At 42.1% G+C, this 16,527-nt stretch overlaps 1 protein-coding gene across 5 annotated transcripts in view; it reads left to right on the forward strand.

Annotated features, from left to right (window-relative positions):
* The window catches only part of LOC113919340 (glutamine amidotransferase-like class 1 domain-containing protein 3A, mitochondrial), a 57,184-nt gene that overhangs the window by 33,869 nt on the left and 6,788 nt on the right, over window positions 1–16,527 (forward strand). For 2 of the 5 annotated variants that reach the window (XR_003518956.2, XR_003518957.2), the window contains one exon: window positions 8,912–8,996. The exons of 2 other annotated variants lie outside the window; for them this stretch is intronic. The gene's annotated coding sequence lies outside the window, so the exon portion shown is untranslated. The remainder of the gene's footprint in view (window positions 1–8,911; window positions 8,997–16,527) is intronic. One more of the 5 variants, XR_003518958.2, reaches the window with a different exon arrangement.

Raw genomic sequence — 16,527 nt, forward strand, 5'->3', positions numbered from 1 at the left:
AGATGATTTGATTCCTATGGTAGTGTTAATGGGTGATCACTAAATTCCCTTAGAGCAGGAACCCTCCCCAGCAGGTTTCGATTTCCCCTTCTTGGCCTGTGACTGGGGTTTGGCTCTTGAAAGGGAAGAGCCAGCAAGTGATTTGTGCCTTCTCCTCTTTTCTTTGTCATGATGATCATCCAGTGGTCAGAGGCAGGAAACACCCACAGCTGATTTCTATGGATATGTAGAGTGAGCAAGAAAAAAAAAAAACTCTTTGTACTTTTAACCCACGGGGTGGGGGAGTACAATTGGTCTATCTTGACTGATACAGGTACCCTAGACCCTCAGGCATGATGCTAGGTACTGAAGCTGCAACAGTCAGCTGATTAAATGGAGTCTTTCTCCTCATGGAATTTAGGTTCTGATGCAGGACACAGAGATTAACTACATAGAAAAATTAACATTAAAAAAAACTGCGGGGCGCCTGGGTGACTTAGGGGGTTAAGTGACTGCCTTTGGCTCAGGTCATGATCTCAGGGTCTGAGGATCGAGCCCCATTTAGCGCTCTCTGCTCAGCGGGGAGCCTGCTTCTCTCTCTCATGCTCCTTCTGTGCTCTCCCTCTCTCTCTCTCTCTCAAATAAATAAAGCCTTAAAAAAAAATAAAACTGAGATAAAAGTTTTGAAGGAAACCAATTTTTGGTAAAATTAAAATGCATTTCCTTAAAATGATACCCCACCTATTTCTAGAAAAGCCAGAGGCTATTACAAAATCAAACACAATGCACAATTTTGACCAGAGATACATTAATATAGCAGAGGAATCAATGTTACAGGGCCCTTGGGACAAAGCAATTACTGCAGTAGGGCACAATAATTTTCTACTTCTCTGGAGCTGAGGCAAAAAGAGGAAATATTTGAGTAATATGATTCTTATTGCTTGACAGTAGGACACAGGCCAGCTTTTTCAGGAACTGAAGTTTTTCTTGCCCTGAATCAAGAAGCAGTTTATTGTCTGGGTCTTCCACGAGGGATGTTGCACAACTTAATGGGCAGTAACTCTGATTTTGCAAAAGTCACAGGGACATTGTTTAAGTGGATGTTCCCACTTCTGTGGGAAGGATCCATATTTTCCTCAAAAAAGAGCATGAAATGGAGCACCTGGGTGGTGTTGGGGGAATTTCATTGTCCCCTAAACTATTGCTGTGCTTGAGGCCCTTAGCATTTCTTACTTTGGCCAAAGAAAAGGCCACCTAAGTGTACTGTCTGCTTCTAACCTCATTCTCTTAACTGCATCCTCCTTTAGACCACAAGAGTGTTCTCTCTAAAACACAAGTCTTTGTTAGGTGTTTGTATAAGTTCCTCAAGGGCTTCCCATCATTTAAAGAAGTTTCTTAAAAATGCAATTCTTAGGCAAATGCATCAGAGCCACCTGGAGTGGTTGTTAAATGGAAGATTTCTGGCCCTTGCCCAGATCTATGGAATCAGCACCTCTGGGGGGGGTGTACTTTTCAAAAAATATTTTTATTTTATTTTTATTTTGAGAGAGAGAGAGAGAACTGCAATGCGGTGGGGGAAGGGGCAAAAGGAGAGGGAGAGAGAATCCTTAAGCAAATTCCAGGCTCAGCACGAGCCACATGGCCGGCCCCATCTCACAACCCCAAGTTCAGGCCTCAGCCAAAATCGAGTCCACCACTCAACCGACTGTGCCACCCAGGCGCCCCAGGGGGGTGTGTACTTTTATCATGCTACCTGGGTGAGTCTATCATGCCGCCTGAATGAGATCTAAGCATCCTAAAAGGACAGGAATGTTCTGATCTCTACTCCTGTCTCCAGGCTTACCTCTTGTCAATTTCTCTGAATTCCCCCAAACACCTAACTGCTTGTAGGTTCTCCCCAAGTCCAGCACGCATAACTCACGGTCTTTCCACTGTCCCCACTGCCCAGAGTGCCTTCTCCTCCCTTAGCTATGTTGACTGCTCCCTGCATTTCCATCCCAGGCATCCCGCCCCTCTCCTTAGGCATCACCACCCTCTCGCCTCTCCAGGCGTAGTCATTTGCGGCTCCCCTGGGCACATGCTCGCCCATCCTTAGCATACCATCCTGGAAATTCTGGAGGCCTCAAGTAGATGTCACAGGGGAGGGGACATTTCATTAAGGCCTGTTGAAAAAAGGACGAGTAGAATTTTCCCGGTGGAGCAAAGGGGTAAGGGCATTTCTGGCGGAGGGAGACTTCAGGGAGAAGCGGCCAGTGAGGTGGAGCTGCACCTGCACGGGGAGGGGTGGCCGGGGAGGCAGCAGCAGCAAGACAAGGGGGCGGTGTCATCAGTGCCTCCTTAAGGAAGGCTCCACGTGCCTCGAGGCCCCCGACCCAGAAAGCCAGGGGGGACAGTGCCACCTACTGTGCCAAACTGGTTTCCCAGGCCCTTGCGTGGGAAGAAGCCAGTAGGTGGCTCTGGACCTAGTCATCACAATGGGAGTTGTAAATTGAAATCTCTCATAGAATTAGATCTCCGCTGTGACATATGGAACACAGTCAACACATAATGAGCATTATTCTAACTCGTGATATTTTCTTCCCATCAAGCCTTTACATAAAGGTCCTGTCTTTTATTATTTTGTGGAATGTATCTTACTTGCTTCCATGATTTTCCCTTTATCCTTCTTGATATTTTCATCCTAAAGTTATATAAGTATCTGAAGCTTAATTGCTGCAGCTCGTTTTAATAGCCTCCATTCACCGTTGAGATTTTTACTTCCATATAATAGCGACATATCAAGAATTATACCACCAGCTCTTTCAATCTGACGTGGTCCCCAGGGCCTAGTGGGTGCTCAATAAACTAGTGGGGAGAAGGCAAGCAGGGCTTTCAATGATGGGATCTTGTGACCCACAGGTGTTTGAACAGTGCTATTTCTTTTTTTTAATTTTAATTTTTTTATTTTCAAACGGTTTCTTTTTCTTCCTTCCTTCCATTTCTTTTTTTTTTTTTTTTTTTTTTTTAAGATTTTATTTATTTATTTGAGAGAGAGAGAATGAGAGAGAGAGCACATGAGAGGGGAGAGGGTCAGAGAGAGAAGCAGACTCCCCGCCGAGCAGGGAACCCGACGCGGGACTCGATCCCGGGACTCCAGGACCATGACCTGAGCTGAAGGCAGTCGCCTAACCAACTGAGCCACCCAGGCACCCCTTCCATTTCTTTCTTTCGTTCATTCTTTCTTTTCTTTCTTTCTTTCTCTTCTCTTCTCTCTCTCTCTCTCTTTTTTAAGATTTTATTTATTTATTTGACAGAGAGAGGCACAGTGAGAGAGGGAACACAAGCAGGGGGAGTGGGAGAGGGAGAAGCGCCCGGGCGCCCAGGCGCCCTCTTTTCTTCTTTTCTTTCCATTGTTTGCATATAACACCCAGTGCTCCATGCAGTACATGCCTTCTTTAACTGTGTAAGACTGATAAACAGTGCTATTTCGATTAAAGGCCACTTCTTCCTCTACAATTTCGGAGTTAAGTCCTTAAGACTATTCCGGATGGAAGAACCTTGCAGCTGCGCAACTTACTTAATTCACTGTCTGAGCCTTTCCACAGACTCAAAAGCCATGGGGGCTCAGAGAAACTCCAGAGGGAGGCACTGGCCCCTCTAGGCTCAGACCCCCACACTTACAGGGGGACCTCATCCCTCCATCCCCTTCCCTTACAGAGATAAGGACAGGGGACTGGGGGCAGCAAACATGCTTCCAGGGACTTTTTTTTTTTTTTTTTTAATTCTCTACAGGGAATTGCAGAAAAAAACAGATTCTCCCTCATTTTGCCTCCTCCGAAATCTTTCTGTCTCACACCAAGACAAGTTGAAATTGCTCTAGGGGCACCTGGGTGGTTCAGTTGGTTAAGCGACTGCCTTTGGCTCAGGTCATGATCCTGGAGTCCTGGGATCAAGTCCCTCTTCAGGCTCCCTGCTCAGCAGGGAGTCTGCTTCTCCCTCTGACTCTCTTTCCTCTCGTGCTCTTTCTCTCTCATTCTCTCTCTCTCAAATAAATAAATAAAATCTTAAAAAAAAAAGAAAAATTGCTCTAAAGCCAAACCCTTGATCGCTTTATTTTTGTATTTTTCCTGCTTTTCCACACAGAGGTGGGTCACATGGTTAATCAAATTCAGGAAAACTCACATCAGTTAGCAGTTCAGGAGCATTCCACGCTTGGGGGAAGTGTTGTCATGTCAAGCAGATGAGGTCACTCACGGGTGTGAGATAGAGCAGTGCTCCTTAAACTTTCGGGAACTTAGAATCACCTGGAGAGCTTATTAAAACACAGATTATGGGCCCCATCTCCAGAATTTCAGTAGGACTGTGACAGAGACTGTAAATTTGCATTTAGGATTGTAAGATTTAGCAAATTAAAAAAATGCAAGATGCCTAATTAAATTTGAATTGCAGATAAACACATTTTTAAAGGATAAGTATGTCCTCAAGTTACATGAGACATACCCTACATATTTTTTATCATAAAAATTTATTCACTGCTTATCTGAAATTCCAGTTGAACTGGGTGTCCTGAATTCCATCTGGCAACGTAATTTGCATTTCCAACAAGGGCCGCGGGGATGATGACATTCCTGGTCTGGAGACCACAGTCGGAGCCACAGGTATAGACTAGCCTGAGTGCAGAGCCCTAGGGAACACCAACACTTAACCAACAAAAAAATCTGTAAGCGAGGCAGCAGAATTAGGAGTGTTTTCTCAAAACCCAAAGGAGAAAAATGTTTTAAAGACACGGAGTGATCAACAGGGTCACTTGTTAGAGTTTGGGGGACTCTGAGAATTGAAAAAAAGAAATTATATTTGGCAACGGGAAGACTTCAGGAATCTTCATCAAAGCATTTTCAGGGCAGTGATGGGGCAGGAAGCACCTGGCAGGGAGAAGCGGCGGGAGCGTGGTGGACATGACCGGCTGCTTACGATTATTCCTATTCCGAGGGGCTTCTTTGTGAAACAGAATAAAGGGGGATGCAGGGGCGTTTGAAGGTATTTTTTTATTAAAGGGGATGGTGGCTATATTTTATGGCCATAGAAGAAGTCAGTATAAGGAACACCTGAGATTACAGAAACTGGAGAAGAGCAAATGGGGACACAGCTCCGAGCGATGGCCGGCTTCTGATGTGTAAGCAGGGAAGGCTCTCGGTTCTGTTCGGAGATCCATCCGGCAGAGCCTTGGGCGGCAGTTGCCTTTTTTTAAGTGGTCAGACATAGAGGGCTCAGGTCTGAGGAGTCTGACAATTTGCTGCCCAAATCCTCCCCCTTTTAAAGGGATTTAATCAGTTTTGGGTCTCTGCAGACGTCTGCCGATTCTGCCCGTTATCAGTTCTGGGGTGTGGGCTGACGCTGGTCCTGCCAAGTCTTGTAGCTGCAGGACCTTACCTGCTTGTGTCATTGCTTGACACAGGCCCCTGCTTGACATGAGGGACTCCATTATACTCTCTCCACTAGGTAATAGAAAAAATTGGCGTAATACATTCAATAACCCAAACCCCACCATTAAAGCATTGTTTTACTCTATCGTGTTAAGACAATCTCACGTTCAGTTTGTTTAAAAGGTTAGAGTTTCTCAAATTGCAGTCTTGGGAGCATCTGCCACAGTGTTAGTTGTCAGGAGTGTCCGGAAGCCGGGAATCTCTTCTGAGCCAGAGAGAACCATTTTGAGAAATCCTGGAAGGAATGGGTAGGCTCTGAGGCAGAGCCACCAGACTTATTTTCCTCTGGTTTGACTGGCTTGCTTCACTTGATCTTAGCCAAAAGGCCGAGAAGCGATTGACTGGCTTGCTTCTTCTCTGCTGGCTCAACATGGACTATGTATCTCTTCACCCAGAGAACTTGGGAGGCAGGTCAGCGACAAAATGAATCAGAACCCAGCAAAGCAGAGGAGGTGCTCCTGTGAGGTTTCCATGCAGCTTCTCCAATACCCTCTTCCCCCGCCCCGACCCACTGCTGTGGGGAAAGGTTAGGAGGTTTGAAGTGAACATACATATCTTATCCTCACTGTTGTGGGGATACATATCCTCACTGGGTTAACTCCAGAATGCAGCCTGCTTTATTCTTTTTCCATTTGCATTTGACTTAACTATTTGTATTTAGCACATTGAAGATTTGATGCTTAATTTTAAAACTGAGTGTGTTATCATTTAATAACATTTATTCAGTGTATATTATTTATATCATATTAAATAAGTATTTAACACATGACATTCATTATTATTTAGTAAATAACATTAATATTACTGAGAATAACATTTATTAAAAGTTATTTAAATAAATAGCATTCAATTTCTATTAATACGAATTTAAAATATAGAAATGACTTAATTTTGAAATGCATAATCATGTTTTCTTGCACAATGAAATAATCAAGTATTGCATTTGAGAATGTCCATACATTGACCCTGTCCTTGTCATGGCCAGTGTGTCCCTGGATTTTTATTGTGAACGTCTGAACAGAGGGTTGCGCCCCCTGGGGCCAACCACAGTCTAGTGGGCTCGAGCAATTTCTGTTCCAGCCCTCTCCCCAGATTAATTGAGGAGGCATTTGGGGAAACCAAATGTCAGAATTACAGAAAATCACAAACCAGTACTACTACCCACATCCCTCTGCCCTCTTCTGGAAATAACCCAGTGGTGCTGACTTTGAAGTGGGTGGTCTCCTTCTGCGGGCCCAGAAGGAGAAGGGAGCTATACGAATTGCCTGGGCAGAAAGAGCTGGTGATGATTTGATGTCCTTTGTTATCTCGGGAGGTATGATAACGCATTGAATGAACATTTTGTTATTGGATTTTCGAGACAGTGTGTTTTGCTCTACTGGGCAACTCTCTGTTGAGAATGAGGTTCCAGGATACAGTTCCAACCTGTGTAATTCTGAGAAAAGAATTTCCAGGATGGGGTTTTTGTGTGGCCCCCACCTCTTGTCCCTGGTTAACATAGCCTGCTTATTCCAAAGAAGGTGAGAATTCGTCCTTCAAAAGTCTCCGCTGAATCGATGGAGTACTTGCACTTCGCTAAAAGGTCGAGCCTGAATGCCTCCAAACTACTGTTGAGCACAGGCAAAAGAAAAAAAAAAAAAAAGAAAAAAGTCAAGTTTTTAAACCATAGCAATATTCCTGTCCATTAAAAATAACAAAATTTATTTCCCATGTTCAGGAATTGGTGGTATAGTGGTGAGCATAGCTGCCTTCCAAGAAATTTTTTCAGTTTCTCTTCCTCACTCACCCAGTTTATCACTGAGTGAATAATGGCTTGATTTTGACTCACACCTAGGAAAGCTCACCTGTATTGGGGGAGATGGTACAGTCATGGCCAGATTATTCAGTCCAGAACCACAGCCTGATGTTGATACTGGCGTTGGGGCACCTGAGAGGAGAAAGCAGGGTGAGGTTTTTTTCTCTTTTCAACTCAGAAGTATAGGAAGTTGAAATTTCTCCATCTCAAAACTGGGTTCAGCAAAGCATGCTACTTTAGTTCTGTAGTTACTCATTATACTTCTTTATTTTCTAGAAAGATAGGTCAAGGTCACTGAGCTCCATAGATATGTCAGGAATAATGAAATAGAAAGAAAAAAACCCATTAATCTCATAATTGTTTGTCATAGTCATGGATGACATTATAGTAACTAATAAAGTTAATAAAAGTTAAACAAAATTTAATAAAACCAAAACATCTGCAAAAATTAAGCACCTACTAAATTGACCACTGACGTGATGTTTCATTTTTTGAATTTGTTCTTTAGTTTAGAAATAACTAACAATTGAAAAGAAAGGGGTGCCTGGCTGGCTCAGTGGGTGAAGCATGCCACTCTATCTCGGGCCTTGAGTTCGAGCCCCACATTGGGCGTAGAGCCTACTTGGAAAAAAAAAAAAGGAAATAAAGAAAATACTTTAATTTTAAATCATCACCGTGAAGTGAAATATTTCATACATTTCATACATAAGTTAAAATTTGCAGTCACCAAACAAAAACAGTACACCTCTCAGTTTGCACTCTCTGTGTTTTAAATTTAAACACAAAATAACAACTCTGAGCAGTTACACAGAATGAAAGAATTTGAAGTAATTCCGTTTCTATTTCTTTCCTGTACTATCATTGTTTACTTGGAATCTGCCGTTTTAATGCAGGGATGTGTCGTTCCACTGGAGCTGAAGGCACAAACTGCCTGGAGGGGACTTGGAAAAGTCTTTTTTTTTCTTTTTTTAAGATTTTAATCATTTATTTGAGAGAGAGAGACAGAGTGACAGAGAGCACAGGTGGGGAGGAGAGGGAGAAGCAGCCTTCCCTCTGAGCAGGGAGCCCGATGTGGGGACTTGATCCCAGGACCCTGAGATCATGACCTGAGCTGAAGGCAGAGAGGCTCAACCAACTGAGCCACCCAGGCGTCCTGGGAGTTGGAAGATTCTAAAGCATATGAATGTACTCTTGAAATAGACAAGTTCTTGTGTGAAGGGAGGTAAGTGGGGAGTTCTTTGAATTAATTTCCAAGTAGAATACTCAATGGAGGATAAGTAATAAAACTGTGTTAATTTGAAACTTGCACATATATTATTATTTTTTTAAAGACTTTATTTATTTGAGAGAGAGAGCATGAGGGTGGGGGGGGCAGAAGCAGACTCTCTGCTAAGCAGGGAGCCATCCAGAGGTGGGGCTCTATCCCAGGACCCTGAGATCATGACCTGAGCTGAAGGCAGACACATAACTGACTGAGCCACCCAGGCGCCCCACGTATATTATTTAAAACTCAACCATAATCACACCGATTGTTTAGAATTTAGACCACCAACAAAATGTTTTTTGGGAAGGAGTGTTCTATCACTGGATTGTTTAGACTTGCTAGTGGATGGTAACAATAAAAAGCAGGCTGACTTTAAGTCCGTTTTATTGCTTCTTAATAACTCCTTTACAGATAATGCTCTTCTTATTGCCAGCAGCCGAGGCTAAAGAGATTTAAGTGAACATGTGGGACTTCTGCTTACCGGCAACTGACTCAGGTGGGAGGAATACTCTTTCTTGCTCTTTCTTTCCTCATCTCTGCAGTATGTTAGGAGGACATGATGGGTAGAGCTTTAGCACCTTCTTCCATCATGAGGGGAACTTGAGGATGGAAGCTAGTGATAGGGTAGAGTAGAAAACTTGAGGACCCAGGTCCCTGCTTGTGTGGACAATACTAAGTAGCCCCTGATGAGTCATGACCTTGTAGAATCCCCTCCCATTGGGTTAAGATGGAACCCATGACTTGCTTCTTCTAATCAATGGGACATGGCAAAGGAGATGGGCTATCACTCCCACAGTGACACTTCATTATATGGCAAGGGTGAAAGATTTCGTAGATGTAATTAAGGTCCCTAATCAGTTGACTTCCAGTTCATCAGAAGGGAGATTATTCTGGGTAGACTTGCCCTAATCAGGGGAATCTTTAAAAGAGGGCCTATGCCTTCCCTGAATTCAGAGATTCCAAGCAGCAGAGACTCTTTTTGCTCACTTGCTGGTCTTGAAAAAGTAATGCTCCACAAAGGTTATAGCCACAAAGAAATGAACTCTGCCAACAATTCAGTTCTGAGGGAGCTTGGAAGTGGATTGTCCTCCCAGTCTCCTGATGATGATGCAGCCCAGCCAACACCTTGATTTCAGCTTTGTGAGGCCACCCAGCTAAGCCAAAGTCAGACTCTTCACTCACAGACACTGTGAGATAATAAAAGTGTGTTGTTTCAAGCTGTTGAGTTAGTGCTAGTTTGTTATGTAGCATAGAACACATAGAACACTAGTACATTGATGTCCGTGCTGTTGCTGTAACAGCCCAGGAATGCCTACCTCCAGGCTCCTTTTACAAAGTGAGCAAGAATTAAATTTCTCACTTCTTTAAACCATTATAATTTTAGATTTTCATTTATAGGCAGCAGACCCTCACCTTAACTGATTCATGGAGTAATGAGGAAGGGTTTATAGAAGATGAGTCATTTGTGGTTGATCTTAAAAGTGGATACAAATTCAGAAGGTGGAAACTGGGGTGTCTGGAGATAGAAAATGATTTTCCTGGGGCAGAGTGAATAAACATAAATTGTAGGTGTTTTGAAGAAATAAGAAATAATTCAGTTTCACTAGATTGAATGAGATGAGGCTGGAAAGGTAGATTAGAGCTGAATCACAAAGCCAGAAGTGCTTGGAGATTATTTTTCTTTTTTTTCTTTTTTTTTTTTTTAAAGGTTTTATTTATTTATTTGAGAGAGAGAATGAGATAGAGAGAGCATGAGAGGGAAGAGGGTCAGAGGGAGAAGCAGACTCCCTGCTGAGCAGGGAGCCCGATGCGGGACTCGATCCTGGGACTCCAGGATCACGACCTGAGCTGAAGGCAGTCGCTTAACCCACTGAGCCACCCAGGCGCCCTGGAGATTATTTTTCAAGCAATGGAGAGCAATGGAGATTTTCTGACCAGGGCGGTAGCATGAGCCGAGCTACGCCTTATTTTAGAAATGCAGTATGAGTCAGTTCTCTTCAGCTTGCAGAAACATATCTCAAAGTAGATTTTGCCTCAAAGAGATTTATGGGAAGAGAAACAGGAACTTAAAACAGGAGCCAGAGACCTCAGCAACCAGAAAGAGAGACTCATGCCTTAAGGGCTATTTGTCTTGTTATTTGACTTTGTTTTCTGCTGCAAGAAGCTTCTTGTGGCTGGAGCATTGCCCCTTACAGTTGCCCACCTAAGGGGAAAGAAGGGACTTCCCTTCCAGCTTTGGTTGAAGATATCTCTGCTGGAAGCTACACTTTGAATGGACAACCTTGGAATAATCCTGAAGGACAATGGGCAGGATATGATGATTGGCCTGAGTGTGTGTGTGTGTGTGTGTGTGTGTGTGTGTGTGTGAGTGAGAGAGAGAGAGAGAGAGAGAGAGAGAGAGAGAGAGAGAGAGAGAGTGTGTGTGTGTGTGTGTGTGTGTGTGTGTGTGTGTGTGTGTGTGTGTGTGTGTGTGTGTGTGTGTGGTGTCTGCTACTAGAAAAAGGAGCCTGGGGAATCAAAACAAAATGTTTATGTAAGTGCAATTTGAATTTCACGATTCTGTCTTTTCCTATCAGGGTCTCATGGACAAATGATGTACTCTTATGATTATATGCCACTAGGGGAATAAAATTTTAGTTGAATTTATATTTAATTTAGGAATAAAGGTATATACAAATGATTATTCATAATTTCACCAACGGTTTCTCCTTATCTCTGTCAATGTCAACCTAACTCTAAGCTATATAATTAAAATTAGTTTCCATTATACAAGTTTTTAATCCTCAATTATTAATTTATTTTATGTCCAAAGGATGTAAAATACTGTTATGCTTATCCACCACTGAAAGAAAAGAGAATTTCAGAATAGCTATTTAAATGTACTTTCGGGGCACCTGGGTGGCTTAGTTGGTTAAATGTCTGACTCTTGATTTCGGCTCAGATCATGATCTCAGGGTCCTGGGATTGAGCACAGGGGGGAGTCTGCTTGAGGATCCTCTCCCCCTGCCCCTCTCCCTGCTCTTTCTCTCAAATAAAGAAATAAATCTTAAAAAAAAAAAATGTACTTTCAAGTTCTTCAAATAATCTCAGTGAAATACTAACTCATTGATTAAGAAAGCAATATTCTTTTGCTCAAATATACTAGTAGACTTAGATAATTGTTAAATAAAATCTGAGGTCATCTAAGAAATATACTATTTTAACCTGCACCTTTGGGGCGCCTGGGTGGCTCAGTTGTTAAGCGTCTGCCTTTGGCTCAGATCATGATCCCAGGGTTCTGGGATCGAGCCCCACATCGGGCTCCCTGCTCTGTGGTAGGCCTGCTTCTCCCTCTCTCACTCCCCCTGCTTGTGTTCCCTCTCTCGCTGTGTCCCTGTCAAAAAAAAAAAAAAAAAAAAAAAAATCTAACCTGCACCTTTTACCATACATACTTTAGGTACCCATGAAATGTTTGGAAAGTTTAGGGTCTTTTTTTTTTTTTTTTCAAAGTAAGCTCCATGCCCAGCATGGGACCTGAACTCACAATCCTGAGATCAAGAATTGAGCCAAGATGAAGAAAGAGTCTGACACCTAACCGACTGAGTCTTGCAGGTACCCCTAGTGTCTTTTTCTAAATTCTTGGATATATTGATCATCTCTACATTTTATCTGGAAATATTCAAGCATATAAAGTTGACTCAGATCTGTAATTGACATGATAAACACCCATCTGAGTAACTGAAGATGCCAGCATTTAAAATGCCTGAAATACAAAATGCATTTTTCTAAAATGTGGCTGAACTACTTTCTGCAACACTTCCAGTCAGCTACTTGGTGGGTGCAGCTGATACTTTTTACCACTAGGTGCTACTCTTCCTCCATCACATACGTATCTCCAGGCTCAAAAGCAAGATAGATGCAAAACCAACTGAGTCCTTTGTTTCCTGACCGCTATTTAAACAAGCTAAAACTTCACCTTGCATATTTACTCATCAGTGTAACAGTACAGTATTTTGAAAATGGTTGGCCAAGCATTCAACATTTTGTAGAAAGTGAAGCTTATCCCCGCTTTCTGCAGTATCACCCCATACCACATTTCAGAAAACTAGACTATCAATACCTCTAGTTGCTATTAATTCATATTCATGAAAAGAAGCTATGGGGTTATAATCTCATTAAAAAGACAGTTGACATGACCATGATTTCTCCCCAGAAAGGTGGCATATTATAATATCTAAACAATTTTACATGTGAGATAATAAAAAACACAAAACTTGAAGTTATTATATATTACAAATCACTCAAAGGCCTTATTATTGATCTGTATTTGTGAAGGAGGAAAATGTATGGAATGTGTTTATAGTCTCATGCTAAATGTCTTGAGATAGATGATAAGTAGCTGATAGGATCCCTGTTTGTTTAGCTTTTCTGGAAGGATTTCTCCCACCCAGTGCTTGTGGATAAGCACATCGTAAACATTTTTGAAGATAAAGAGGACATAAACCACCCTCCTATTTATGTCCACTGGACCTTTTTGAGGAAAAGTTTTATCAAGGCATTGGATTGAAAATTCAGCAATTCTAAATATTAAATTTTAAAAATTTCCCTCCCAATGGATAAAAAATTTGAGGTGGGAAAAAATTAAAAGCTAAATAAATTGTGATTAAAAAAACACAAAATAAGCCAATTGGGCAGATTAGATACTTGGAACATATTTCTTCATGTCTTCCCTCAGATTCACCCATCCACTCACTGACTCACTCACGCAAACTTTTATTGAGCAAGCTTATGTATTTCAGATACAAAAATAAAATGGAATGGCCTCTATGTTGTGAAGGCTTGAAGTTTAGGATGAAGCGGGGCTGGCAAGGAAGAGAAGGAGAGTCAGATTTGTAAGCAGAGAATTGGCATAGTGACAGCTCCCAGGATCCTCTTTCATTTGAGCAGGATGACAAATATGAATAGAAGGATCCTTTGGTGACTTTCACATGCCTTGAGACTAAGTGGACAAAAATGTTCCACTGTCTGGATAGATGTGTTCTTGAACTTGTCGGTGGCTGTGCTGTCCATCGCCTGGTAGTCCTGCAGGCAGGACGTGGCCACATGACTGAGTTTGGGCCAGAGATTGATGTGGGAGTGTTGGGCAGGACACCTGGACAGGTGCCTGCCTTCCTCTGGGTTACCAGCACATCTCATTGTAATTGGATCATTGGAAATATAATCGACACTGGTTTTTGTTTTACTCGTATCTCTTGAGTCTTGTTTCCCTGTCAAGGAACTATTTTGATTAGAGGAATAAGGACCTGCTTTTTGCTCTAACTTTGGAGATAGGATTTTAGGGTTTCGACAGACAGAAATAGAAATAACATGATGAGCAAATCCAGCAATTCAGCCCCTTTCACACCAGCAAGAGTACAAGTCACCCACAAAGGTTACTTTTGAAGGTCGAAAGAGAATTGAAGTGAAAGGAATATTGATTAGTCCAGAGGAAGCTGAAAAGGCTCTGTTCTTCAGGTAGACCCAAAGCGGCAGGATCCAGGTGTGTCATGTTAATAAAGGAGGCTAGAGACACACTGAGAGACAGCAAAAGTGAGAGGTGGGAAATGATCTTTCCATTATTCCCTCTTGGTTAGAAACCCCATTATATGCTCTATTGGCTCCCTGAACTCCTCTTTTGAGGAGAAAAGAATAGTGAAGTGTAATCCCATGTCTTTAAGTGCTATTTTGAGAAGGCCCCACTCACATCCCCATTTCCTTCCTTGCACCACTTGGATGCGTCCACTCCTTCCCTGGGTACGTCCAACTCTGAGCCTCACCTGAGTAGCTGAAAGTAGTTGGCACAAAAACCAAACAAACACATATGCCTTTTGATGTTCTTGTACAGGGTGCATGGCTATTTCCTTATCCTGCTGACAGAACAGAGTTCCCTCGCTCCTCCTCTGAACTGAACATCGGAAGGTTTGATCAGAACATTTAAATACCTAACACACATAGTTAGCCTTCCTGGGGTGCTCTGAGAAAACACGCAGGATAATCATCTGGTTACTTGAAGCTGCTAACTAGGGAAAAATATTTCTCTTAAATTAAAAAAAATAAGGCTTATTTGAAACTTAGGACATCAACTAAATGATTATACCAATGTTTTAAACATCTTCAGTTTAAGCGGTTTGGATATGCATGCGTTATTCTGTCTACGCTATTATTTTTTCTTAGAAAAACGTTTTCTACGTAGTAGGTAGAAAGGAAACGTTAAACTGAATCCAGGTTCTTAATCAGTTGAATTCATTCATTCATTCAATTGATATTTCTTGCATGGACACTGTGAATGTGATAAACAGAGGGTTGTTTATTTATCGTAAAATTTGTGTAATGTTTGCCTTCTCTGCTGAGGCTAGAAGGCTGCCTGCCTTGCACACAGCTCTATCCTCAGAACACAGCGCAGGGCCTTACACGTGGTAGAAGCGTAATGCCTGGAGACCCGCTACTTCCACTGTCCAAACAACACAGATACTTGGGGCAGTTTGGGAAGGGCTGATATAACGTCTAGCTAGAAGGCTAGAAGAATTGGAAGGATGATGGAGATTCTATCAGGAAAAGGGATTGGATAGTCCAAATATGTATAAAATTCATGGAACAACTCTCCCACTCTCCTTGGGATATATTAAAAACACCTGGTCCTGTGTTAAATTGGGTAGGGGAAAGCTAAGCTTCCAGATTGTGATGACGTCACACACTGGGACAATTCCTGAGATAAATGAAAGCTGCTTCTTTCTATCTTTAGTATCTCTATATTTCTATGGCTGAGTTATTTGCAAACAGTGATAAATGTAGGGTGATAGACCCTTTGGGGGCATGACTTAAGCGTAAATAATCAAAGGGCTGATGAAAGTTTAACTGCTTCATTTTTTTATTTTACTTTTTAAAGATTTTATTTATTTATTTGAGGGGGGGCATGAGAAAGGGAAGGGTCAGAGGGAGAAGCAGACTCCCCACTGAGTGGGAGCCCGATGTGGGGCTTGACCCTGGGACTCCAGGATCATGACCTGAGCCGAAGGCAGAGGCTCAACCGACTGAGCCACCCAGGTGTCCCTGACTGCTTCAATTTTTTTTTTTTATTTAAATTACCGGACTTCATTTCTTAGAGCAGTTTTAGGTTTATAGAAAAAATGAATAGAAAGTACAAAGAGTTCCCATATACTCCCACCTCCGAAGTTTCTTCTGTGTTTTCCTTTGGTGTAGTGTATTTGTTACAATTGATGTGACAATTGATGGATACATTAGTTTATTTTTTTTTAAGATTTTATTTATTTGAGAGAAAGACATAGCAAGAGAGGGAACACAAGCAGAGGGAGTGGAAGAGGGAGAAGCAGGCTTCCCTCGGAGCAGGGAGCCCAATGCGGGGCTCGATCCCAGGACCCTGGGATCATGACCTGAGCCGAAGGCAGACGCCTAACGACTGAGCCACCCAGGCACGCCGATGGATACATTAGTTTAAACTGAAGTCCATATTTTACATTAGGATTTACTCTGAGTTGTATAATTCTATGGATTTTGCCAAATACATAATGATTGCCTCAGTTTTCATCCAGCATAAGGGCTCAATAATATAAGATTTTAGTAGAATGAGGGGCACCTGGGTGGCTCAGTTGGTTAAGTGGCTGCCTTTGGCTCAGGTCATGATCCCAGAGTTCTGGAATCGAGCCCCACATCGGGCTCCTTCCTCAGCGGGGAGCCTGCTTTTCCCTCTCCCTCTGCTTGCCAGTCCACTTGCTTGTGCTCTCCCTCTCTCTATCTCTATCAAATAAATAAATAAAATCTTAAAAAAAAGGTTTTAGTAGAATGAACAGGTGAGAAACCAATATAATTAAAAAATCAATTTGTGCAATAAAATGATTTAAATTATGTGGATTGGCACCATATTATTTAATAGGTTTTTACTTCCACTGTAATGTACTTATAAAAGTAGATTTATTAGTAAATGTTCACTTGTTATACTTGTATGGTTTGATTTATTTAAGTAAATGAATAAAAATGATTATAAAACACTT

Source organism: Zalophus californianus, chromosome 3 (genome assembly GCF_009762305.2).
Source record: "Zalophus californianus isolate mZalCal1 chromosome 3, mZalCal1.pri.v2, whole genome shotgun sequence".
NCBI lineage: Eukaryota > Metazoa > Chordata > Mammalia > Carnivora > Otariidae > Zalophus > Zalophus californianus.